The sequence below is a fragment of the Neophocaena asiaeorientalis genome, unplaced genomic scaffold, assembly GCF_003031525.2.
Source record: "Neophocaena asiaeorientalis asiaeorientalis breed wild unplaced genomic scaffold, Neophocaena_asiaeorientalis_V1.1 scaffold192, whole genome shotgun sequence".
Classification (NCBI taxonomy): domain Eukaryota; kingdom Metazoa; phylum Chordata; class Mammalia; order Artiodactyla; family Phocoenidae; genus Neophocaena; species Neophocaena asiaeorientalis.
Genome location: NW_020185326.1, coordinates 4,395,707 through 4,422,314, shown reverse-complemented (window position 1 = coordinate 4,422,314; position 26,608 = coordinate 4,395,707). Strand labels below are relative to the sequence as shown.

The 26,608-nt window shown below is 48.6% G+C and overlaps 1 protein-coding gene across 1 annotated transcript in view; it reads right to left on the bottom strand.

Annotated features, from left to right (window-relative positions):
• GABBR2 (gamma-aminobutyric acid type B receptor subunit 2) overlaps positions 1-26,608 on the bottom strand; it is a 354,769-nt gene that overhangs the window by 12,590 nt on the left and 315,571 nt on the right. The gene's annotated exons all lie outside the window — the stretch shown is intronic.

The window sequence follows — 26,608 nt, the reverse complement described above, 5'->3', positions numbered from 1 at the left end:
TAGTGGAGAGGATCCAACCCAAGCACCATTCTCTCTCTCAGGAATTTGAACTGAGAAACTCCAGGAGAGAATCAGCCAGATGGTGGCAAGAGGAGAAAAAGACAACAAGGGAGTGAATCATCCCCTGCATCGGCAGGCGGACTCTCAACCACTGCGCCACCAGGGAAGCCCTGTAGGTATATTTTTTAAATGAACTGTTTGAGAGTAAGTTGCAGACATCCTGGCCCTTCTTCACCCCTAAATATCTAGCATGTTTTTCCTAAGAACAGGAGATTCTCTTATATAACCACATATACCTACCAAATTCAGGAAATTTAACATTGATACAGTATATTATCTAATACACTACCTATTTTTAAATTTTGCTAATTGGCCCAATCATGTCCTTTAAGGACCCAATCCAGGACCATGTGTTGCATTTACTTAGCATGTCTGTAGTCAGCCTTGGAATCAGCCCTTCTTCCTTCAATCTCAAGACCTCACCAAGCCCAGAAATAAACCCACACACCTACAGTCAATTAATCTTTTTTTTATATATAGTTTACTTACAGTACTATATTAGTCTCAGGTGTACAACATAGTGATCTTATATATATATTTTTTTACATCTTTACAGGAGTATAATTGCTTCACAATGGTGTGTTAGCCTCTGCTCTATAACAAAGTGAATCAGTCATACATATACATATGCTCCCACATCTCTTCCCTCTTGCGTCTCCCTCCCTCCCTCCCTCCCACCCTCCCCCAGTAAATTAATTTTTGACAAAGGAGGCAAGAATATAAAATGGGAAAAAGTCTCTTCAGCAAGTGGTGCTGTGAAAGTTGGACAGCCCGCATGTAAATCAATAAAGTTAGAACACACCCTCACACCATGCACACACAAAAAACCTCAAAATGGCCTAAGATTTAAACGTTAGACATGACACTATAAACCTCCTAGAAGAGAACATAGACAAAACATTCTCTGACAAATCATACCAGTGTTTTCTTAGGTCAGTCTCCCAAAGCAGTAGAAATAAAAATAAACAAATGGGACCTAATTAAACTTAAAAGCTTTTGCATAGCAAAGGAAACCATTAAAAAAACGAAAAGAGGGATTTCCCTGGTGGTGCAGTGGTTAAGGATCCACCTGCCAATGCAGGGGACATGGGTTTGAGCCCTGGTCAGGGAAGATCCCACATGCCGTGGAACAACTAAGCCCGTGTGCCACAACTACTGAGCCTGCACTCTAAAGCCGGTGAGCCACAACTACTGAAGCCCGCGCGCCTAGAGCCTGTGCTGTGCAACAAGAGAAGCCACTGCAGTGAGAGACCCGCGCGCTGCAACAAGAGTACCCCTGCTCGCTGCAACTAGAGAAAGCCTGTGCGCAGCAACGAAGACCCAACGCAGCCAAAAATTAATTTTTAAAAACACAACAAACAAAAAAACCCCGAAAAGATAGGGACTTCTGTGGTGGTCCAGTGGTTAAGACTCCGTGCTTCCACTGCAGGGGACGTGGGTTCAATCCCTGGTCAGAGAACCAAGATCCTGCATGCTGCTGGGTGGGGATGGGGGGACCAAAAAGACAACCTATGGACTGGGAGAAGGTATTTGCAAATGATGTGACCGACAAGGGCTTAATCTCCAAAATATACAAACAGCTCATACAACTCAACAACAAAAAAAACCCTATCCAAAAATGGGCAGAAGACCTAAACAGACATTTACCAAAGAAGACATACAGATGGCCAATAGGCACGTGAAAAGATGCTCAACGTCACTAATTATTAGAGAAATGCAAATCAAAAGTACAGTGAGGTACCACCTCACACCGATCAGTATGGCCATTACTAAAATGTCTAGGGGCTTCCCTGGTGGCGCAGTGGTTAAGAATCTGCCAATGCAGGGGACACGAGTTCGAGCCCTGGTCTGGGAAGATCCCACATGCCTCAGAGCAACTAAGCCCGTGCGCCTAGAGCCCGTGCTCTGCAACACGAGAAGCCACTGCAACAAGAAACCTGCGCACTGCAATGAAGCGTAGCCCCCACTCACTGCAACTAGAGAAAGCCTGTGTGCAGCAACAAAGACCCACCGCAGCCAAAGATTAAAAAAAAAAAAAAAGTCTACAAGTAACATATGCTGGAGAGGGTGTGGAGAAAAGGGAACCCTCCTACACTGCTTGTGGCAATGTCAGTTGGTGCAGCCACTGTGGAAAAGAGTATGGAGGTTACTCAGAAAACTAAAAATACAATTACCATATGATCCAGCAGTCCCACTCCTGGGCATATACCCGGACAAAACTATAATTCAAAAAGATACATGCACCCCTATGTTCATAGCAGCACTATTTATAATAGGCAAAACATGGAAACATCCTAAATGTCCATTGACAGATGAATGGATAAAGAAGATGTGGTACATATATACAATGGAATACTACTCAGCCATAAAAAAAGAATGAAATAGTGCCATTTGCAGCAACATGGATGCAACTAGAGATTATCTTATTAAGTGAAGGAAGTCAGAAAGGGAAAGACAAACACCACATGGTATCACTTATATGTGGGATCTAAAATATGACACAAATGAACTTATGTATGAAACAGAAATAGACACACAGACATAGAGATCAGACTTGGGGTTGCCAAGGGGAAGGGAGGGAGGGAGAGGAATGGACTAGGAGTTTGGGGTTGGTAGATGCAAACTATTACATTTAGAATGGATAAGAACAAGGTCCTACTGTATAGCACAGGGAACCATATCCAATCTCCTGGGATAAACCACAATGGAAAATATAAAAAATATAAAAATTAAAAATATTTTTAAAATGCATGTGTATGTGTGTATAACCGAGTCACTTTGCTGCACAGCAGAGATGGGCATAACATGGTAAATCAACTACACTTAAAAAAAAAAAGACCTCAGCCTACTTCAGTCTGTTATGTCATTGATATTTCAGGTCATTTATCTTGTAGAATGTCCTTCAGTTTGGGTTTGTCTGAATGTGTTTTCATGACTGAATTCAGGTTATGTATTCTTGGCAGGAATTCTATGTAAGTGATGTTCTCACCTCCTCAGTGTTTCACATCAGGGGCATTTGATGGCACTTTGTCCCATTATTGGTGATGTTTTTGATCATCTGGTTGAGGTGATGTCAGCCAGATCTCTCCACTTCAAAGGTACCATTTCCCTCTTGTAATTAATAAATAATCTGTGGGAGATACTTTGAGACTGTGTGGGTATCCTGTTCCCCTACAAACATTAACTCAGGGGTTGCAGCTTCCATTGATGATTCCTATCTGAGTCATATGACTTTGGTGGCTGCAAAATGGTGATTTTCTAACTAACATTCCATTTAAATACTTGGCAATATATTGTAAACAAGATCTTTCCTTCCACTCATTTATGTGTATCAGTATAGACTTATGGGATCCTTTTAGATTCAGTGTCTTATAATCTATTACTACTACTATTCATTTTGTTCAAAATTTTCCAGATTTGGCTAGTAGGAAACCCCCTCATGCTGTCTCCTGTGTTTTTTCAACATGCATGTCCCCATAATTATTTTATTTTTTACATCTTTATTGGAGTATAATTGCTTTACAATGGTGTGTTAGTTTCTGCTTTATAACAAAGTGAATCAGTTATACATATACAAATGTTCGCATATCTCTTCCCTCTTGCGTCTCCCTCCCTCCCATAATTTTTTTGAGCACTTTTCTACCTCTTGGCACAAGAGGTTCCAGGCTCTCCTTGTATCTTCCTTGCCCTAGTCTTGGAATCAGCCATTTCTCTGAGGAGTCCTGGTTCTTTGTAGCAGAGAATAGTATTTAGAAACCGAAATCTGGGCACTGATGTGTTCACTGTTCCTAGGGTATCATTACTTCTAGGCCCCTTTACCTATCTATCTACCCATCGATCTACCATCACTCTATCTCTTTATCATCTATCTATAGATAGAAACCCAACACCACAGTGTTCTTGCTTGCTCTCCCCCATTCCATATTTGCATCTTTATTCTCTTACAGTGAGATCCCTGGTTTCTAACAACATCAAGGTATTCACTCATTTTCTCAATTCTATAATAGACACAAAATAGTTTCAAAATTGCTACATCCATACACTACCAACAACAAATTTACTAAGGTGAAGATGTCCTTGCAAATCTGTCTTTAGCACAGATCCCACTGAGGGTATCTCATCAAAGAACTGTGTTCTGGATGTTGCCTCTTAAGGCCCAGGGTAAAGCCACACTCCTGAGGGTAAGGGGTAGGCATGCCCAGGGTTAGTCACTAGGAAGAAGGGGCACATTGGTGGGATCCAGGGATGTGAAAGGCAGGCCTTAAGCACATGGGGGATGGAAACCTTATTTCTCTTAACCCTGCTCACTAGGCCTGACCTTCAAGGCATGCCATTGCCTGGGTACCTGTGAGTTGGGGAAAGATGGTGCTCCCATATGGATACAGAAGGGGCTGGGAGGGGTGGAGCCGGAGGGCTCAGGCCATTTTATGACTAGATCATCCAGTTGCAGGCTCGCTCAGGCTTGATTTCCCTTTCTTTGTCCCAAGCCACAGAAAGCCTTAGGTTAGCCTCTTTGGTTCCATGATCGTTGAGTACACACACAGGCTGGAGTGCTACAGGACCCTCTGCAGTGGTGGCAGTGGGTATTTGTGAGAGACACCCCAGGGAAAGGTGATCCCCAGGAACCATAGAGTTGCCAGGGCTAGAGATTTCCCCTCCACTGCTACTGACCCAGGAGCTGAGCTGGATTCTAAGAGTGGTGGGGGTTTCCTGATGTCCTTTCATTGTGTAATTGAGGAGACTGAGAAAGGACTTGGTCCCAAGGTCAACAGTGACTTAGTGGCGTAACTTGGTTTTCTCCAATGTCTGACAACTAAGCAGACCTCAGAACGCAGTAGCACAGGCCCATTACGGCCATGCGTGAACATCAAATCCATTAATGATGATAGTGTCTATTGTTCTACAATGAAAGGCAGTCATTTATGATGAACTCTTAGATTCTCTTTGTAGAGAGGACTGATTCTGTCATACCCCATTGTTCGATGTAATGAAAACTCTGTTCATGGGAAGCTAACAATGATTGCCTGGCTTATATACCTCCAGTGACAGAGTCCCCTCCCTCCCACTCTCGGTGAGATGGTTGCAGTTTTTCTTTTATTGAACCAGAACCTTCTCCTCTTATACGTCCAGCATTGATCCTCGTCTTTCCTCCGGGGCTCCTCAGAATGGTATCAAATTCTCTCCTTAAGTCTGCACTCTCTTCCTCATGAGGGGAAGATCTGCAGTGAAGGTACATATCACCTCCCCCCACAAGTCGACCTCGTCCTCCTGAACTTCTCGAGTTTACTATTGATCTGAAAACCTAAAATTGAGCTCAGCACTTCAGGTGGTACTAAGCACCCTTGCTTCAGATCTCCTTGCCTTTCTAAATAACTACCTTTCATTGGTGATTCATATGTTCCTTACGGTTGATTAAGACCCCACAGGTAGTTTTCGTGGAACTGCTGCTAGCTCTGTCTTCTCGCTTCTGCAGCTGACATTCCAGCCTGGTTACCTTTTACCTCATTCGTAGCCCTCTCCTCCTCATAACCTCCATCCTGGTCTGCTCTGACCTCTTTGAATCCTGAAATCCCAATTCTTATATCTGGTCTTTCAGTACCCCATTTATCTCGTTAAGCTTAAGCACAGCCTTGCCTGCAGAGGTGGAAGGGCAGCAAAAAAACAAGGGCTTGCCCAGAGTTCAGAGAAGTCATGATCCCAAGGGTGAGCAGAGATGCTTCTACTCCATCTCCCAGTACATAGGCACCGATCCGGAAACAAGCCATAAAAACCTCCCAGTCATCAACGTCACTTTCACACACCCCCAGGGCTGTGAACACTGGACACAGAGTGGCACTGATTCAGGTGGTTTTATGAGTGATGAAGTTTATGTACTCATGAGGCTGGGGGATGGGGAGTCTGAATAAAGTCTAATGAGCCCTGCATTGAATCTCAAAGCAAACTGTAAGAGCCATGCCTTTTCTTGTATGATCCATTGTGCCTGGGACTGGAGTTCAGAGTGCTCTGAGCAGTCACACCCATGGGGAGAGATGCCTGACCAGGCAATGGGAAAGGGCAGGAAACCTGAGCCCTTACTTGGCGTCGTTGTCGTGCACCAGAGCACCACTAGAGGGCACCAAACAACCGTGCGGAGGGTCCACCCGGCAGCCGTGGATCACCCTCTGCTGGGGACACAGAGCTGCTTCTGTGGCTCGGTGGGGCTGCAAGTGTCGAAGCCGTCAGCAGCATCCTGTGCTACTCTAGAAGGCACTCACTGGCCTTAAATGAGGCACTTTGGAGGACCACCACCCCGCCCCCCACTCAGGGCAGCAGGTGAAGCAGAGTAGGGGGGAGGTGTGGGGAGCTGCTGGGGAAGGAGGGGCCAGAGGGCCCAGGCTGTACCTGGCCATGGCACTCCCCCTGTTCCTAGTGTGGGCTGGCCACACAGCCCGGCGCCAGTGAGCACAGGGCACTGACCCCTGCAGATGCCATGCCGGGATCTGACAGGGCCTGAGCCAGGATTTTAGGCCCAGTTCTCTGTGCAGTTGTGGGCTACAGCATTTCCACTGGCCTAAGAATGTTTCCCTTGCCCTGGATAACTGGCTTACAAGAACTTTCAGCTTGCTTTTTTCTCTTCTTTATTTTCCTTCCTTATTTGTTGCTCACTTGGGCAATTACCTAAGTAATCATTCACTCATTCATTCCATAACTATCAAGCACTACCATCTGCCAGGTACTGTTCTGGGCATGGGGAAGGCAGATAACCAGGGCTGACAAGAGCCCTGTCCTCATGGGTCTTCCATCCTAGTAAGATCAGGACGGCTCCATGAGAGATGACCTCAGAGGGGAAATGGGCTGGCCTCAGCAAATAACAGCCACCCTAAGAACACCAAGAGCTGCCTTGTCATGAGTGACAATAATGTGCTAGTTGCAAAGCTGTGAGCTCTACACACGTTATCTTGTTGAAGCCTCGTAAGAATCTAACAAGGTTGGGCTTCCCTGGCGGCACAGTGGTTAAGAATCCACCTGCCAGTGCAGGTGACACGGGTTCAAGCCCTGGTCCAGGAAGATCCCACATGCCACGGAGCAAGTAAGCCCATGCGCCACAACTACTGAGCCTGCGCTCTACAGCCTGAGAGCCACAACTACTGAGCCCACGTGTTGCAACTACTGAAGCCTGCGTACCTAGAGCCCATGCTTCACAACTAGAGAAGCCACCACAATGGGAAGCCTGTGCACTGCAACGAAGAGTAGCCCCCGCTTGCCGCAACTAGAGAAAGCCTGCATGCAGCAACGAAGACCCAATGCAGCCAAAAATGAGAGAAACAAAAGAATCTATCAAGGTGTTAACCTCATTTTACAGATGAGGAAACTAAGGCACAGAGAAGTTAAGTAACTTGCCCTAAATCTCCAGCTAGTGTCAGAGCTGAGATTCGTTTGATTCCCAAACCAATGTTCATTCCTTCCTCACCACATGCATCCCCCAACTGCCCTGCTTCATATTCCAAGGAGACAGTGGGTATAATACCTGCTCTGTAAATTGTGAGGTGCTGCTCATGGGAGGAATGACTTAATTGCTAAACAGTCAATAGAGGCCTCCCTGAAGCCCCCCAGAGCTCTGCAAAGGCTATGCTTTGGTGCTGCATGAAATCAAGCTGTCTGCAATGGCCGGAGGCTGCAAGTACTCAAACCTGACTCCTGGTCTAGCTGCTGCTCAGCGGGAGGCAGGCAGACGCTGCCCGGGAAAGCCTCCCCCATCTGTGCAGCGAAAGGGGAGCAGCTGGCCCGAGAGTCCCTCCGCATGATGCAACTATTCACGGTGTAGGTCAGTGGCCCCTACAAACATCCAGCTTTGTCAGGCTGCACAAATGGACCAGCAAGGGTCTGGGCATGGCTTGAAACATTGAGGCCTGAAAGGTCAAAGGGCTGTGTCCTGTTATAGACTTACTGGGTGACCTTGGGCAAGTCCTTGCCCTTTTGTTGACTTCAGTTTCCCATCTGCAAATGAGCCTATGAGTTAATTTACAGTATGGTTAATGTAAGCCTGAATAACTGTGGGATGACTATATTTGTCTTACTTTTCACGACTGTATTTGTCCTGCATTCAGTCATTCAGAATCGACTTGATCAGTATTTCTCATGTGCCTGCTGTGTGCCGTGCACTGTGCTTGATGCTGGGGTCCAGGTGTATAAGACCCATAGGATGCTTGTCTTCCTGGAGCGTGCATTCCAGTGGAGGGCACAGGAGGTTGACAAACCATACGGCACAGCTACGAGTAGAGGGGGTGATAAGTGTTCCTAAAGAGAACAACAAGGCACTCTGAGGGCTACTAGCCAGAGGACCTACTTCAGACCAGGTAGTCTGGGAAGGCTCTTCTGAAGTGGCGACATTAATCTGGGACCTGAACGGTGGGAAGACGAGCCATGTGAAAACCTCGGGGGAGAGCATTCCTAGGAGAGGGAACAGCAACCAGGCAGGACCTGAAATGGCAAAGACTTCGGCATATTTTAGGAACCAAAAGGAGGCCAGTGTGGCTGGAGAGCAATAAGTGAGGGGGCCAGCGCTGCTCCTCACTCCATAATCTGCACACAAACCACCTGGGGGGCTTGTTAAAATGCAGATGGGTCAGTAGGTCTGGGTGGGCCCCCGGATGCTGTATTTCTAAGCAGCTCCTAGGGGATGCTTGATGCTGCTGGTCCACGGACTGCCCTTTGGACAGCAAGGCCTTAAAGGATCTTAAGCAATAGGGTGACATTTGGTCCTCAGCTTAGCAGATCTCTGGTTAAGAATGCAGACTCCTTGAAAAGGGAACCCTCCTACACTGTTGGTGGGAATGTAAGTTGGTGCAGCCACTGTGGAAAACAGTATGGAGGTTCCTCAGAAAACTAAAAATAGAATTACTATATGATTCAGCAATCCCACTCCTGGGCATATATATATACCTGGATAAAACTATAATTCAAAAAGAAACATGCATCCCTGTGTTCATAGCAGCACTATTCAAGTAGCCAAAACATGGAAACAACCTAAATGTCCACCAACAGATGAATGGTAAAGAAGATGTGGTACGTATATACAATGGAATACTACTCAGCTATAAAAAAGAATGAAATAATGCCATTTGCAGTAACGTGGATGCAACTAGAGATCATCATACCAAATGAAGTAAGTCAGAAAGAGAAAGACAGATACCGTATGATATTGCTTAGATGTAGAATCTACAATATGGCAGAAATGAACCTATCTATAAAACAAAAACAGACTCAGACATAGAGAACAGACTGGTGGTTGCCTAGGGGGTGGGGGAGGGATGGAGTGGGAGGTTGGGGTCAGCAGATGTGAGCTTTTATGTATAGGATGGATAAACTACAAGGTTCTACTGTATAGCACAGAGAACTATATTCAATATCCTATGATAAACCATAATGGAAAAGGATATTAAAAAAAAGAATGTATATATATGTATAACTGACTCACTTTGCTGTAGAGCAGTAATTAACACAATATTGTAAATCAACTATACTTCAATAAATAAAAAAGAATGTAGACTCCTTCTGTCATTTGCATGCCTCTGACACAGAGTGACAGCTAAGCACAAGGACAGACTTGACACAGCGTGTCAGGAGGATGAGGAGTCCGGTGGTGGGCATGAAGGGTGCCACGAGCTTCCCCTGTGATCATGGGGTTCTTGGCTCTGGTCCCTCGGACCTCTTAGGCTGCCACTGCTGTGGGTAGCTCAGGTTCCCAAGCACCACCTGGCTAGTGCTTCTTTGAAGGAGGGGGTGTCTTCCACCTTCTGACCAGCTCCCAGAAGCTGGCTTTCTGCCTCTGTTTTTTTTAAATTTCAAAGCTGATTTTTGAAATATCTGGTAGAATTGGTAGATTTTTCTACTGGGGGTGAGTATAAGTGTGTATATAAATGTGGGTTTGAGTGTGTGTGGTACGGAGAGGAGGGAGGATGTCTGACCTTTCTGGGCTGCATTTCAAAGTACTGAGATGCTTCTCTTTTCCTGGAAAGGCATGTGAGTCAACACTGCCTCTTTTTGGGGGAAGATGGGGGGTGGTCCCATCAAGGAAACCTGGCAGGGAGAGAAAGGCCCCTGGGTTCAGATCCCAAGTCCATCACTTGCCGGCTGTGTGACTTTGAACACATCTCTAAGCCTTTCCGAGCCAAGATTTCCTCACCTGCAACCTCCCAGGTTTGGCAAGATGATCAGAAGAGGTGACTAGTGAGTTTAGCAGGCTCCTGAGGCTGGAAGGCCCACTCCTTATATGTGAACCACCATCGTTATCTCCCAGCGCAGGGAGTCACAGAGCCCTGGAGCTGGGAGGACCTTCCGGATCCCTCCGGGCTGGCTGCTTATCTCCACAGCAGCAGCTCCACATCTCCAGGCAGCCAAGCTCTAAGCTGTCACTTCAGGGTAAGATTTTCTTGTTAGACTGTTTGATTACGAGTTTGGGTGAATTTTTTTCAGAACCCCAAATCGGGAAGGGACCTGTGAGATCACCCACAAGGGTTTCTCTACGGGGGAACTTCCGGCAGCTATTTTCTTTGGAGGGCGTGTGATTCTCTGTTATGAGGGACTGTCCTGTTCAGTGCAGGGCACTCAGAACCCATGGCGCCTGGGCACTAAATGCCAGGAATGCCCTCTAGTCACCGTGTCAGCCAAAATCCCTCTCCCCTGGCTCCCCGCTTCTAAACACTAAGGGGATTATGCTCTAGTCCAGTTCCTCTTTTTACAGACAGAGAAACTGAGGCCCAGAAAAGGACTCACAGCAAATGGGTGACTGATTAGAGACACAGATGCAGGTGTCCTGACCTTGGTCCCAGGCCCTGTGCGCTGGACCATGCTGCGGGTTGTCACAGGGGGAGCCAGCCAACCTTTATCGGGACTTACCCTTCCCAGGTGCCAGACGTGGCCAAGTCAGCCCCCTGGAGCTGGCCTGAGAGCCAACCTCTGGCTTTTGGACTTATTCAATCTGCTGGTACTATGCACCCTTGCTCAGGTGTACTGGGGCAGCTTCTAGAACAGCAGGCATGGGGCCCAGAGCCGCCCACCCTGTCCACACTGGCCACACCCCTCACGGTGTCCCGCTTGGCGGAGGAGAGGTGAGGTAGGGGAGGTGGCTGGGACCTGGCTGAGGAAGGCAAGGAGCCGGGCTCAGCGTTAGGGCGCCAGTGGGCCAGCACCCCTGCCTGGTCCTGTTCGGAGAGACATCCTGGGTTTAACCTTGGAATCTGGCAGGAAATTCTGTGGCTGTGTAAGGGTCATAGCTGGGGTGACGACTGTTTTGGGGAAGTTAAGGGCTGACAAATGCAGTAATAGGCCCTAACATTTCTAGCCCTTTGCAGCTCATAAATGCATTCATATTAGGGTCTCTCTTTGATTTTGACCGTAGAAGCCAGGAATTTTATACCCATGTTACAGGTGAGGAAACTGAGGCTCAGAGAGGACAAGAGATTTGCTTAAGGTGACACAGCAAGTCAGAGGCAAAGCCAAGCCAGACCTCTTTCCTGCAAAGCAGGTGGGGGCATCTCAGCTTCTGTGGCTTGGCTCTGTTCCCCTCCCCGTGGAGGTGGGCCTTCAGGGGTGCCCCTGCTCTCTGTGGGCCTATGTCTGAGGCTTCTGGGGGCAAGACTGGAACAGGAAGAGCTCCTGGGTATCTGCCGCTGAACCCGAAGCCAGGAGGTGCTTGCTCACGGGGGCGCTTCCACAAGGCACACTGTGAATGGGTGACGGCACTGCTGCCTCCCAGGCGTCAGCTGTGTGGTCTGCAGCGCCTGCCTGGCACGAGGCGGGGGCATCATGCACTGCTCAGCGAGCCTGACCCGCGCTGGGCAATGACAGACGACCAGGGCCCAAACAGGCACTTCCCCAATGAAACGATGGCCCGGTGACTGGGGACAGGGAGGCGGCTCCGCACTCCTCAACAGACAGTCACCAGGGAACGGCTGGGCACCAGGGTGGGGAGTCTTCCCTCGGCTCTAGAGCAGAGAGAAACTCGTGCCCCTCGGGTAGTGTGCAGGCCCAAAGGTGTGTCACTTCACCTATGCGGTGTTTAACGTTTCTAGACTTCACAGGTAGTAGTTAAACCTCAGGTGATTCCACATGAACACCCAGATTTCTGGCTTCTTTTGCAAATGAGACACTCGGCAGCACCGGGCCTGTCTGTGTGCGTCACTGCTCGTGAGCCGGGCGTGTCTGCCACCCTCCCTCATCTGGGCCGCCTGGCGAGCACAGCTCCAGTCCTTGTTCCAGAGTCAAGCGAATGCTTGGAAGGCGTTTTAATTCTAAGGATGTTTCTGAAGTCAGTGTGACAACTGTTCTTCAGTTGGTAAAAGAATTGGAGAGAGAGAGGTGATTGAAAGCAGTTGATGTGGGTGAGGACAGCTGTACTTCAGTGTTGGAGAAATCACTGCTGTCTTAGCAGCTGACGAGAATTTCCCTCGGGGGAGCCGCGAGTTTTGTGCAAAGTGCCAGCTCTGGGAAGGTGAGTGCCATGGGCACCAACTGTTCAGAGGAGGCCAAATCCACCCTGGGAGCCAAGACAGATTTGGTTGCTTCTGAGAGGGGAGTAAGGAGGAGGGAAGCTGGCTGGGCCACATGTTCCTTCCCCACAGACTTCTGCACCTTTAGGAAGTTCTCCTAAAATTCAGGACATGTTTGATGGGTGAGAGGGAAACGCTGGTGAACCTGGCAAAGGGCCTGAGACTTGCCCTGAGGTGCTGTGGGTAGAAGAGAGACTGCATCTGTGAACCAGGAGCTGGACTGTGCCTAAATCTCTAGCAGGCTCGCGATGTCCTCAGACCTCCCCACCTTGGGGGTTGAGGCAGTTCTTCCCGAATCTCAAGGCCCACAAGGGCCCAGCCAACACTGGAATATGTAGAAATGTGGGTTAACTATTCCTGTGATCACCTGATTTTTGTAGAAGCAGCGTTACTGAGTAGAAAGGTCTGTGGGCCAACCATGGGCAGGCAAGCCCCTTCCCTCTGAGTGCCACCATCTGGCGACTCTGCGGTGGCAACCCCAGACGGGAAGCACACACCCTGGCTCAGCTGCCTGGGGTCTGGCTTGCACCTGCGCTCGGCAGGACCAGGAGGCCTGGAGCCCTCATGCTCCGCCTGGCGGGGCCGACCACGTTTCCCAGGGTGCGCGTGAGAGCCACTTGTGCCTGCTCGGCCTCTACCCTGAGAGCAGAACCGCGCTTTCTTCTTGTGGTCCTGGGACCTGCCTGACCCCCCATAGCTGGGTGTCTGGGCCTCGGCCAGGGGTGGGGGATGGGGGGCAGGGGTGAGTAGAACAATGAAAGGAGAGCAGACAGACGAGAACAGAAGAGAAGGGAAACCTGTGTTCCTCAGATTCCAACACGGTACAGTTAAGACTGAGATGCCATAAACTAAGCCCTGAGAACAAACAAAAACAAGAGAGCTTAATGAGGCAACAGTCACTCGGTTTGTCCTTTGCACTGACTGATAAATGATGAGGGCAGAAGCCCCCCAGCACTTCCTGATCGCTCCTCTGCTGCGAGTTACCCCACCTCCCCCCACCCCCGGCCCTGCCCCAGCCTGGTCCAAAGCTCTGTACCGCTTTCTGCTTCTCAAGCCATTTGGCCCCTTTCTCTGGCCCTTCAGTGGAGTTCTCTGAAGAGGGTGCCTGTACCCCGTCTACGTTCTCTACCTCCCACCACTCACCTCCAAACCACTGCAGTGCTCCCCGTGGGCTCTGAGACCTCCTAGAGCCACGGGCACAGGGCCCTGTTTAGTCCTCTGCTCCCCGATGCCACCTGACTCTCACTTCCAGGCCCTGTCCTCTCCCGGTTCTTTGGGTCTTTGCCCTCCTCCGCTGTGCCCTCTCAGCTCCCTGCACTCACGCCCTCTGCCTGCTGATCAGGGCCCCGGCCCCTCCTACTTAACCTTTCCCAGTCTGAACGCATCACTTTCTCACTTAGACCTTCCGTTCCCCCCCGGGTTTGCTAGCTCAGAGAGCTGCCCCACATCCACCCAGGTCAGACTGGACCCTGGGCCGCCTCCCAGGACCTCCTTACCTGTCCTGTGCCCTTTGCCCTCCCCCCCAGCTCCTCCTCCAGAGTGATCTTCCACACAAAGCTAATCCCATGTTCAGAGAGCTTCAACAGCTCCTCAAATCGCAGGAAAGTCACCCGGACCCACGAACCCGGCATCGTGACCCTCTGCGATCAGCCCTGGCATATCTGTCCAGCCCTGACTCCTGTCACCTCATCCATAGCCCAGTCCCATAATCTCCCTCCTGGTCCTTTTCTGAGCCATTTCCTTGTCCTGGGATGCCCTCCCTTCACCCCATTCCTCTATCTTTGAAATCTTCCTAGGTCCTCTCACCCCAAGTCTGCCCATCCAAGGCCCCCTGTGCTTCCTGCCTCTCTCTTTGGGGAGGGGTGTGGCCTCGAAGTAGAGATAACTGTGTTGGACTTCCTCTCCTCTACCTGCTGCGCCATCCCCTCCACCACTTGTACTTCCTCTGTCCCCCGACATGTGCTGACTGCTCACTGCGTGCCAGATTCTGGGCTAAGCGTGTCATAAACACTGTCCCACTTCCTCTAAACTGTCGCCACAGGAGTGAGCCCTAGTACAACTCCCATCTTAGGGGATGCTGGATAAGGCTCAGAGAGACCGAATCACGGGCTCAAGGTTACACAGGCATTCAGTGACTTGAACCCAGGTCTGCCTAACTTCCCAAACCTTTGCTTTAGACAATCCAGAGTTACCCAAAAGGATGCCTGGTCACTGGTGTGCCACTAATGGATTACAAAGCCCCAGGACGGTGCTCTCCTCTGTCTCGGGGCACAGGGGTGGGGCCAGTCACCTCCAGCCACAAGCAGCCTCTGTGGTCACCCTGGTCCTATGAGAATATTGCTTCCTATGTGCACCACGATGTGGAAAAGGATGGGAAGCCCGACCTTAAGCTAGACTTGGTCCTGGCCCTGAGCTGGCCCAAGGCAGCTCGCTTACCCCATACTTTCAGCCTGGCCTGGGAATGCCTGCTGAAGCCCGCCCCCCAACATCCTGCAGCAACCCCCAAGCCTAAGGGCCTCCTTGTGTGGGTAATTCTCCCTGGCCTGGGGTGAGATCTGTGGCCTCCAGAAGTAAATGGAGCTCCCAGGGCCCTGCTCAAGCTGCCCAGCTCAGTCCTTGGCCAGGCTGGCCTCTCTCCTGCCCAGCCTTTGGACCTAAGGCAGCTGAGCTGGCCCTGCTCAGCCCTGGCCTGGCCATGCCCATACCTGTCTCTTATCACCCTTTCACGGGGGTCTGCTGCTAACTCAGGGCACAACCTGGCTGGTGGTTCACGGAGACTCCCTGCTGTCAAGTCCAAGGCCAGCTTGGTGTGAACGGGACGTAACAGAACTAGGGTGCAAAGATGCTCTAAATCGGGAAGCTGGAGCATTGGGAACCTGGAGAGCGCTACTATACTCCACCGCTGCTGTGCACGGCTCTCGAGTTTATGCTTTCCAGTGTCACCAGATCTGCCTAACGCTAGAAGTTTAGCCTCACTGCCATTTTGCATAGAACCCTGAGCCCAGGAATAGACCGTAACTCACCCAGGGCCACACAGCAAGAAATCCAAGGACCTGGCACTTGAGCCCGGGATCATGACTCCCAGCCCAGGGTCCTCCGTTGTTTGTGCTCCTCCCTGGAACTCTGGATAATTCTGGGAGTCCCAGCTCACCAAAGAAAGAAGGTGGCTACCTGGACGAGGCTCCAGCGTTCCCTCTCCTGTTCCCTCCTGCATCTCAGATTTTACGGTTTGCCGGCAGCTAAAGGCAGCAAGCAGGGCGACTCCACAGTGCCCTGGTGTAATGGACAGCCACCTTCCTTGCCTCTGGGTGAGGGTCTGGCCCAGGTCTGTCACATGTTCACTCTGAGTCCCAGGTTCTCTTCTGAGAAGTGCTAGAGTCACCTGCTTTGTGGGTTGTTCTGAGCGTCGAGCCAGAGCACGGTAAGCCACGGGACTACAAAGCCGAGACACGCGCGCCCCTGGTAACGCATGCGGGAACAATGCATCCATTTCATTTGCCTGTTGCCATTCAAGGAAGCAAGTGTATTGGGAACCCCAAAAGCACAGTGTTGCGAAGACTGTTCCAAAATAGGGTGTTGTAACTGGTGCTGCTGCCACTGCTGCCCGTGCGTTGGAATCCCCGGGCCGCAACGGGCTGGGAGAGCGTGCATGACCCTTCTTTACTCTACAGGGGCTCCTTTTCTGGGTCAGTTTCCTCTTCCCTGCCAGTGCTTTCTCCTCTGCACTAATGATGGAGTTTCCAAGGTGAACATGGTGCTCCAATTCATCATCACTATAAAGCTGTTCTCAACTCATCTCACACACACCCATTAGCAACAAATGGAAGTCTTTTTAGGCCACATTATTCTAGTTTGTAGAATCATGCAATCTTTGGGCTTGAGGAGACTCAAGCATCTTCTTTCACTTCCCTTCCTTAGTGTGCAGTCCCTGCCAAAAGCTTGTCCAGCCTTTCTTTGCACACCTCTGGTGATGAGACACTCACTACCCTCTACGGAAGCCCAGTACAGTTTTGCTTAGGTCAGACTGAAAGGTGCATGATCTTCCCATTCCTATGCTGAAATCTGTGTCACCAGAACTGCCCCCACTCGTCTTGGCTCTGCCTTCTGGGGCCCTGCAGGTTGTGACTCCTCTCTTGGATCCAGGACAGACCCTCTGAAGTACAGTGACAGCGACTGTGTCCCTCTGAGCCTTCTCTTTGCCGGGTTGACATAAACCCTTCCTGTATGGCACAGTTTTTTATTCTTTGCCTATCCTGGACACCCATCATCTTGTCACTATCTCCATAAGGGCTATGGCCCAGATGAGAACACAGGTCTCCAAGAGGATCTGAGAGGGTGAGACTGTTTCCCCTCCCCACACCTAGGGCCCTACTTGCCTAGGGCTGTCCTCTGAGCTAGCATTGGTTATGTTGCAGCCAAACTACACCATGAAGCTTGGCAGTCCGTATTGTCAATGTCCACATTTAGGGAACAACAGCTGCGGGGGAGGGAACAGCCCTCCCCCACCACACACACATCTAGTGTTCCTTAGGGATCTGTGGAACCATAGTTCACGCGAAGCGGGACCCCTGAGAGTTTTCTCAGCTGTCCAGAAGAAATGCACTAGTGGCCTCCTTGTCATCCCTCATGGCACTTTAGGGTCACCTTTTCCATGCAGGATGTGCTGCCCAGTGTGCGATTCCAAAAACAGGCTACCAAAGGCTACTTGTAAGTTACTTTACTGATCTCACTGAAAAATAATTTAAAAGATCCAAACGAAAGGAGGAGTGGGCAATCCAGAGGTGAGATGGGCTTGGGGGAATGTATCAATAGATGTAAGGAGGGTCGAAGTTCTACATTTTTCCTATGAACCAAAGAGTGTGATGTGGCTTTGGCACAGCATAAAGTAAGCAATAATCGCTTCTAACTTTAACTTAGCGTTTTTCACATGTATAATCACATGTGTCCCTCTAACACTCCAATGTAAGGTAGGATAGGAAGTATTAGCTCTATTTTACAGATGAGGAAACTGAGGCTCAGAGAGGGTAAGTGGACTGACCAAAGGTAATGAAGGACTGGCAGAGGCTACAGCTCCCTGGACATTCCATCTGCTGGCCCACAGTTCTCAGCCCCTGTACATCAGTGGGAGTCACATGACTAATTCTGGCTGGTGGGCAGCAGGCAGAAGTGACATTTGACCCTTGTGGGCTGAAGTACAGAAGAGCTGTTTGCAAGATCTGTGGGCTGCCCCGTGTTGAGGCCCAGATAATGGAGATGCCTCATGGGAGACGGTTGCCCTGGAGACCACCTGGACTCACAGGTGTACCTCGTATGAGTGAGAAGTAGAGCTTTGCTGCATTCAGCTGCTAAGATTTAGGGGTTCTTTATTACCACAGCCTCGCCCAGCCTATCCTGATGTATATAAAAGGGAAGTTATTTGTTTTTATGTTATCATGTGTCAGACACTGTGCTAAAGGACTTTGCACATATCCCCTCATGCAGTCCTTGAAACTGTCTTGTGAGAAAAAGATTATTCTTCCTCTTTACTGTATGGGAAAACAGAGACACAGAGAAGCAAAGCCCAGCATCACAGAGCCACTAAGGTGTGGGCTTAGAACCTGAATTTGGGTCTCTCTGATTGGAAAACCTCGATGAACTCTGGTGATTTGCAGAAACAGATGACTATTGTATCCCTACACCCTGATGGACTAAATGCTTTCTTTGAAGATGGAAGATTGCACAGATTGCTTTTCTCATTCAGATTTTATGCCTGAGTAAAAGCCTTGTGCTGTGATTTATTATAGCAACACTGATTTTCCAATTTTAAGACAACAATGCAGCTTGAAATAAAATGGAAAGAAAACATTGAAACATTTGAAAACTTTTCTTTACATCCTTCTTACATCTTGCTTGAACTATTCAGGGCCTGCCTCATTTTCCCCTCCTTCCTCCAGTCTCCCCACCATTCTGATTGACTGCCAGAGTCACCTTTGTAAAACCAAGTCTAAGCGTGTTCCCTCTGGCTCAAAACCCACGAAAGGGCTTCTCATCCCCTCCATCAGCACTTCCTAAATTATATTCCTCCTATATGTAATGTAAATACGCTACATCCTACAAATGAAAAAAGAGTTTCATGGGCAAAGAAGTATTGGAGATGCTTATTAAAAATATTATTAAAAGTTAAAATTAAAAATTTTTAGTTAATAATTGTAAACTGTAGGACTTTGCAAAGATTTTAACATGCTAAAGCCCACTGTACGTTTCCAAGAGGCAGATTCATTGTTTCTGGCATTTCTTAAACTTTTGGACCATGAAATCTCCCCATTCCCTTTTATCTTGGGATACCTAATGGGATTAGTATTCCATGCCGTATACTTGGGGAAGATGTTGGCTTTTAGGATAAAGTCTGGACTTTGCAGCTAACATTCAGGGCCTCCCAGGATCTGCTCCCAGGTCACCTTCCAGTCTCATCTCACAAACCCCTGCCTCCCTCTACCCCAGGGTTCAACTCCTCTTGCTCCTCCTCCTGGACATCTCACTATGTGTCACTCAGTGCTAGCTCGTGGGGATCTCCGAGCTGTGACCTGGAGAGGAAACAAGCATTGAGGAACAAAGTCAGAAACTTAACACAACACAGACTCTGTTTGGGAGAATGTTAAAAACACTTGATTAGTGACGTGGCTGAGATGAAAATGGGAATGATGACTGTGCGACTAATTGAAAGCCATGTGTTTACTGAGGCTCAAAGAATCCCTTTTAGAAGTGGGAACTGGGCCCACATATGCCAATGAACAAGGCAAAATGGGTGCACGCTGGAAACAAAAAGCACCAAGATATGCTGGGCAGAACCAAAGATATTAATGTAATTAATAAAGTAATTAACATGTACAGGAATGCAAAAGCTGCCAGGAGGCTGATAAGACAGGGTTATTAAAAAAGAATGAGCAGTGTAGCGGGGAAGTGAAATTAAGTTTTGCATTTCTTTTTTATCACAGACCCCCAAAATACTCTATGAGTAATAAATAGGCCTTGATTTACTGCAAAAATACCAATGAGGCTGGGGACAGAATTTGCTGTTGACCCTCTCCCTGGCAAAATAAACCAATCAATCAATCACTCAGTCAGCCAGTCACTGAGAATATGGGGGGACCTGCATCCAGTGAGGTAGTTGAGGGCAAGGTGGTTAAAGATCTCAGACCAGAGGTCAGACTGCCTGAGCTCTAGTCCTAATTCTGCCACTTAGAAATGCTGAAACCTGGCTGCGGCTATTTAGCCTCACTCTTACCATCTGTAAAATGGGTCTAAACACAGTACCTCCTCATAGGAGTGAGGATTAAATATACTGATATGAATAAAGCCCCTTGACCAGTGCCTGGCCCCAGTGAATGGCTCAGACAGGGTCAGCTGTTACTATTATCACCCCCGCAGCTACCACCCTGCAGCAATCCACCCAAGGAAAAGTTCCAAGTTAACACAGATTCAGAAAATGTTTGAAAGGATTCGTTAAGAAAACTCATGTCCCCTTCCTCTCATTTCTCCTCTGTCTGGTTCCCAGAGCATTCAGGAGAAGGGCAGGAAGGTAGAAACAGACACATGAGGACTGGTTTAAACTGGTAGGTTATCCCAGTCACTTCTCTGGACTTTGGGTAAGTCTACCCTCGATTTCTCCATCAGGGAAATGAAGGGTCTGTTTAGGTGATTTCTTAAGTCATTTCAAGCTTTGAAATTCTATGAGTCAACATTAGTCACACAAGCAAGCATCGATTACCAAGAGCAAAAATGACCCTCCTTGGAGGCTCCTTCTCCTGCTCCTCCTTGGCTGTCTTCCAGCTCTGCTCCTGGCACCAGGGTCCTCCTGGGCCCTCAGGCTAGGAGCTGCAGAGTCATCGGGCTAACTACACCTCCCTCATCAACACGTCCACCTGCCCTGAGCCCTCTGCCCATCTCAGCATCAGGACACCTCAGCCCCAGCCCTTGGGGTTTAGGCTTTCAGGCCCTCACTACATCACCTCCCCAGCCTGTCTCTCCCTCAGAGGTCTGCCTCTCCCACCCCTTTTCTCCTTTTCTCCGATTTTTATGAAAAGCTAAATAGTACAGGGAATACTCGTGTACTCTCTTCCAGATATCAAAAATTGCTAACATTTTGCCATATCTGCTCTCTCTCTCCACACACACACTTTCCTCCACTAAACTATCTGAAGGTAAATTTCAGACTCCATGCACATAACCACAATTTTATCATATACCTAAGAAAAGTAACAACCCCGTAATGTCATCTGAGAGCCAGAGTGAACTTTTATGAAGGGTTCCTCACGCTGCTCTGCTGCTGAAATTCCTTTAACGGCTCCCCATGGCCTCCAGGCCACAGTACAAGCTCCCTTCAGCTCTGCACTTACTTTCTATCCACAGGCAGCCAGATCCAGTTGATTCTTGAACTTCTCCCCAGACATACCCTCCACCGTCCTGCTCATGGATTTGCATCCTCCTGGAATGCCACTGCCTCCAATATTTTCTCCTGGAGCTTCTGCCCATTATTTAAAGCTCAGCTAAAATTCCATGTTGTCCAAGGAATCTTCTAAGGTCTTCCAGTTGAAATGTATCTTTCTTTTCATATCTCCATAACACGTGGGAAGCTAGTATGATGACATATTTCATACATGGAGGAAGGCAGAGACAAAAGCCTTACAGAGAAATGTAATTAATCCCTGATCAAACTGTGCCTGAACTCCACATCACCTCTGGAATTTTCCAGGATGCCAATGTGTTCCCTCTACTGTGTACTCCAGTTTGAGTTACTTGCAGCCCAAAACACCCTAATGAATACTGTAGGGATTAGAGCTGACAATCCTTTAGCCTTCTAAAGCTATGAAGCAACAGTAGAAAAATCCAAAGCATTATACACCAGTTACATTGGACACTTGCTATCCCCCAAGACCATTTCCCCCTCCTCTTACCCTTGCTTTGGAATGCCCTCATATACCTTGTCCTGTCTTAAAAAAAAAAACAAAACTGAGATAAAACTCAGAAAAATTCACTATTTAACCACTTAAATTGTACAGTGTACAATCAGTGGTTTTTAGTGTGTTCAAAATGTTGTTTAGCCCTCACTACTATCTAATTCCAGATAATTCTCACCACTTCAAAAAGAAACCTCATACCTGTTAGCAGGCATTCCCCATTCCATGTTCCCCAGCCCCCTAATCTACATCCTGTATGTATCTGCCTATTCTGTACATTTTACATAGATGGAATCATACAAGATTTGGCCTTTTAGTGTCTGGCTTCTTTCATTGAACATAACGTTTTCAAGGTTGATCCGTGTTTGTAGCATGCATTCCTCTTTATGGCTGAATAATATTCTATTGTCTGGATATACCACATTTTGTTTATCCATTCATCAGTTGATGGACATTCAGATTGTTTCCACTTTTCAGGCTGTTATGAATTATGCTGCTGTAAGTATTTGTATACACACTTTCACTTCTCCTAAGTATACACCTAGGAATGGAATTGCTGGGTCACATGGTAACTTTAGTTGTTTGAGGAACTTCCAGACTGTTTTGTGCAGCTCCTGTTTTCTTTAACTATCTAAGTCCTACTTGTTCTTTCAAGAACCGAAGGGAAGAGTACGCTCCTCCTTTTTATGACACATTTCTCAAGGTAGGATGACTAGCCACTTCCTCTGTGATCCCCCACGGCTGGAGGCTAAGCTATCCCAGCACTTACCACCCGCGCTGACATTGTCAGTTTACACATCTGTCCCTCCTGGACTGGGAGTGTCCCAAGAGCACAGCCTGTGCCTTATCCATCGGGGCAGCCCCAGCATCTGGCACATAGTGAATGCTCAGCAAATGTGGGTTTGGTGAATGAACGAACAGCACGTCTCTCTAGTGCCCTCATGGTACAGCTTAGCTTCACGAAGGCTTCTTCATAACAGAGGGTGGGCTGCGCTGAGAGCCTCCTGGATGTGGGTGTGAGAGCCTGTGGGTGGCGCGGGTGTACGGATGCATGAGGAGGCATGTGGAGGGGGAATGGGAATGTGCGACGTGGATGCATGCGGTTCAACAACACTTGCTTGAGTTCAGAGAGCACCATGGAATGAGCCGAATGGGCTTATCTTAGAGGGGGAAGTGAGGACAATAGATGTGGACAAAAAAGTAGTTAGGATGCCTGATCACAGGCAGGTGCTTGAGATAATCACAGATAACAGGCCTCAAGCTGGGGCAGAGCTCTGCTCCTTATGAGGCAATTTCCCATCCATTATCTCATTTGAGAGGCAGCTTGGGCCGTGGCAGGAGCATGGCTTTGGGGAGCAGCTGGCCTGGCTTAGAGCCTCTGAGCCCCACTTGCTACCTGTGTGGTCCACAGCCCATCATGTGGCTCCGCACACCTCCACGTGCTCAACCGCAAAATGGGAAGAGAAATTTCTCTGCTTAGGGTGGTCGTGAGGATTAAGTGGGTGGAGTTTCAGTGGAAATGCATTAGAAGGTGTAAATCTATCCACAGGAAGCAGCATTGCTCCTCAAGACCTCCCTGGGAAGCAGGCAGAGAAGTTATGTTACCTCCCCTGTGGAGTTGGAAAGTTCTGAGTCAGGGAGTGGGAACAAAAGTCACAATGATGGGTCACCTGTGTGTCAGGCTTAGTGCTAGGCACTTGAACATGTGACCCCAGTCAATGCTCGTGGTAAACCTGTAAAGGAGCAGTGGATATTTCCTTATGGGCACTGAAGCTCAGAGAGGGTGATTCACTCACCCAAGGTCACACAGCTAGGAGGTGGCAGAATAGGGAGCAAACCTTGGATCATAGTGTTTACAGCTACCTCATTATTCCTCCAAAGCCCACAGTGCAAGAGCCTGGGTTGGTGAATGCATTCTATTTCTTTGGTATGTGAATGCATTTCCAGAAGGCTGCCATATATATTTAACAATTGGTATGAACATGCAGTCTCTCGTCAGCTGGCTTCCTGTCTGCTGTAAGACGCAGATAAGAAAGAAACAGCTGAGTGGGCACAGGAAAATCCTCCACACCGGCTGGCAGAAATCACTCCAGCCTGGAGTTACCTTTCTTTTTTTTTTTTTTATTTGTGGTACGCGGGCCTCTCACTGTCGTGGCCTCTCCCGTTGCAGAGCACAGGCTCCGGACGCGCAGGCTCAGCGGCCATGGCTCACGGGCCCAGCCGCTCCACGCCATGTGGGATCCTTCCGGACCGGGGCACAATCCCGCGTCCCCCACATCGGCAGGCGGACTTTCAACCATTGCGCCACCAGGGAAGCCCATGCAGTTAGCTTTCTTGATTTAATTCTCTGTGACTTCTGTGTCTGAATCATGTAAGAAAATGACTTCCTGGGTGAAATAGTAAAATGCCAGGCATGGATGTTCATAGTCTCACTCTGGCAGCTCTGGCAATAATGGCTCAGAGGAGTGGGCTTTGCATCTGGGAGTCAGATTCGATTCCTCTGAGATTCCTAAGCCAGGAACATGCTGGCCTGGTCTCAAGGGGCCCAGTGACAAGGAGTCAGACACAGGGAAATGGCAAGAGGAGGGACTAGTTTTGAGAGGGTTCAGGGCAGGGCTGCCGAGGATCAGGTAATAAACAATGCTCTTATAATTGCTAACCTTCATTGAATACTCTCTATATGCTGGGCACAGGGTGTGTCCATTATAGGCACACTGTCCATTCTAATCCTCCCAAAAGCCCTATGAGGTGGGTATTATTAGTATCTAGACCTGTATTATGGATGAAGAAACTGTGGGGCTTCCCTGGTGGCGCAGTGGTTGAGCATCTGCCTGCTAATGCAGGGGACACAGGTTCAAGCCCTGGTCTGAGAGGACCCCACATGCTGCGGAGCAACTAGGCCCGTGAGCCACAACTACTGAGCCTGCGCGTCTGGAGCCTGTGCTCCGCAACAAGAGAGGCCGCGATAGTGAGAGGCCCGCGCACCGCGATTAAGAGTGGCCCCGGCTTGCCACAACTAGAGAAAGCCCTTGCACAGAAACGAAGATGCAACACAGCAAAAATAAATAAATTAATTAATAAACTCCTACCCCCAACATCAAAAAAAAAAAAAAAGTTGTCAGAAGTTGTGGTCCTCAGAAGTTGTCACTTATTGTACTAGCTTCCTAGGGTTGCCAAACAAATTTCCATAAACTGGGTGGCCGAAAACAAATAGAAATTTATTCTTGAATAGTTCTGAAAGCAAGAAGCCTAAAACCAAGGTGTTGGCAAAGCTGCGCTCACTCTGGGGGCTCTAGGGGAGAATGCTGTGCCTCTCCTAGCTTCTGGTGGCTCCAGGCATTCCTTGGCTTGTGGCTGCATCACTCCAATCTCTGCTTCCATCTTCAAGTGACCTTCTCCTTGGTGTCTGTGTCCTCTCCTCATCTGCTTCTTTTAATGACACTTGTTGGATTTATGGCCAATCTGGGTAATCCAGGATGATTTCATTTTAAGATTTTTAATTTAATTACATCTGCAGAGACCCTTCTTCTAAATAAGGTTGCGTTCACAGATTCCAGGGGTAAGGGTGTTGACATATCATTTTTTTTTTTTGCAGTACGCGGGCCTCTCACTGTTGTGGCCTCTCCCGTTGTGGAGCACAGGCTCCGGACGCGCAGGCCCAGCGGCCATGGCTCACGGGCCCAGCCGCTCCGCGGCATGTGGGATCCTCCCGGACTGGGGCACGAACCCGTGTCCCCTGCATCGGCAGGCGGACTCTCAACCACCGCGCCACCAGGGAAGCCCAGGATGTTGACATATCTTTTGTGGGGTCACGGTTCAACCCATGACACTTACCTAACTTCACACAGTAAGTGGCTGAGCTGGGATCAGAAGTTAAGCCTAACTCCAGAGTCCATTTGCTTGACCACTATGAGCTAAATGCTACATACTTCCTTGCTGTGTGACTGGCCATGCTATTCAACGCCTCTGTGCCTCAGTTTCTTCACCTGTACACCAGAGATAACAGAGGTAACTACTGCATGCGGCTGTTGTGAGGATTAAATGAGTTGATAAAGGAAAGCCCTTGGAACAATGTCTAGCACACAGTATGAACTCAACAAAAGCTGTTATTATTTTTACTATTGTTACTACCAAGATAATGCAACTTTGTTGGCATTGTGGATGAAGGCTGAGCAGACCAGCTACTGAGGACGAGGCTGGGCCTGGAAGCAGTGCTCTCAGATCTGAATTTGCTGGGTTTGAACATCTGCTCACAAGTGCTTCACTCTTAATGAAATATCAACCAGATAATCACAGATGTGAGAGAGATTTAAATATCTATAAGAGAACACTATGCACAATGGATGCTAATAATTTTGAAAACATCAATGAAGAAAACGTTTCTTTAGAACAAAACCAAGGGACTTCCCTGTTGGCGCAGTGGTTAAGAATCTGCCTGCCAATGCAGGGGACATGGGTTCAAGCCCTGGTCCGGGAAGATCCCACATGCTGCGGAGCAACTAAGCCTGTGCACCACAACTACTGAGCCTGTGCACCTAGAGCCCGTGCTCCGCAACAAGAGAAGCCACCGCAATGAGAAGCCCGCTACCACAACGAAGAGCAGCCCCAGCTCGCCGCAACTAGAGAAAGCCTGCACTCAGCAACAAAGACCCAACTCAGCCAAAAATAAATAAATGAATAAATAACTTAAAAAAAAAAAACCCAAGTAAAACACGGGACTGATGCAAAAAGAAGCAGGAAGTATGAATAAACCACAGACCAATCCCAGCAGAACTGATTCCAAGTCATCTAATATCACATGGCCTGGGCTGGGTATTTTTCTAATATGTAAGTCCTCTCAGGCTGGTCAGTTCACCTCTCCAGCCTCAGTTTCCTCATCTCTAAAATGGGGCTGTCAAGGTGCTTTGTAAACTGTGCATACTGTAGAAATGCAAGGCACTATTATTACAGTATGTGTTTGCCAACTGTTGAGCACCTGTACCCATGTGGGACAGACTTGGGGTTAGGGACCCAGTCCAGAGAAGGGCAGGGGAGTGGGTGGGCTGGGCACTGAGAATTGGGATGATGATGTTGCTGTCCCCT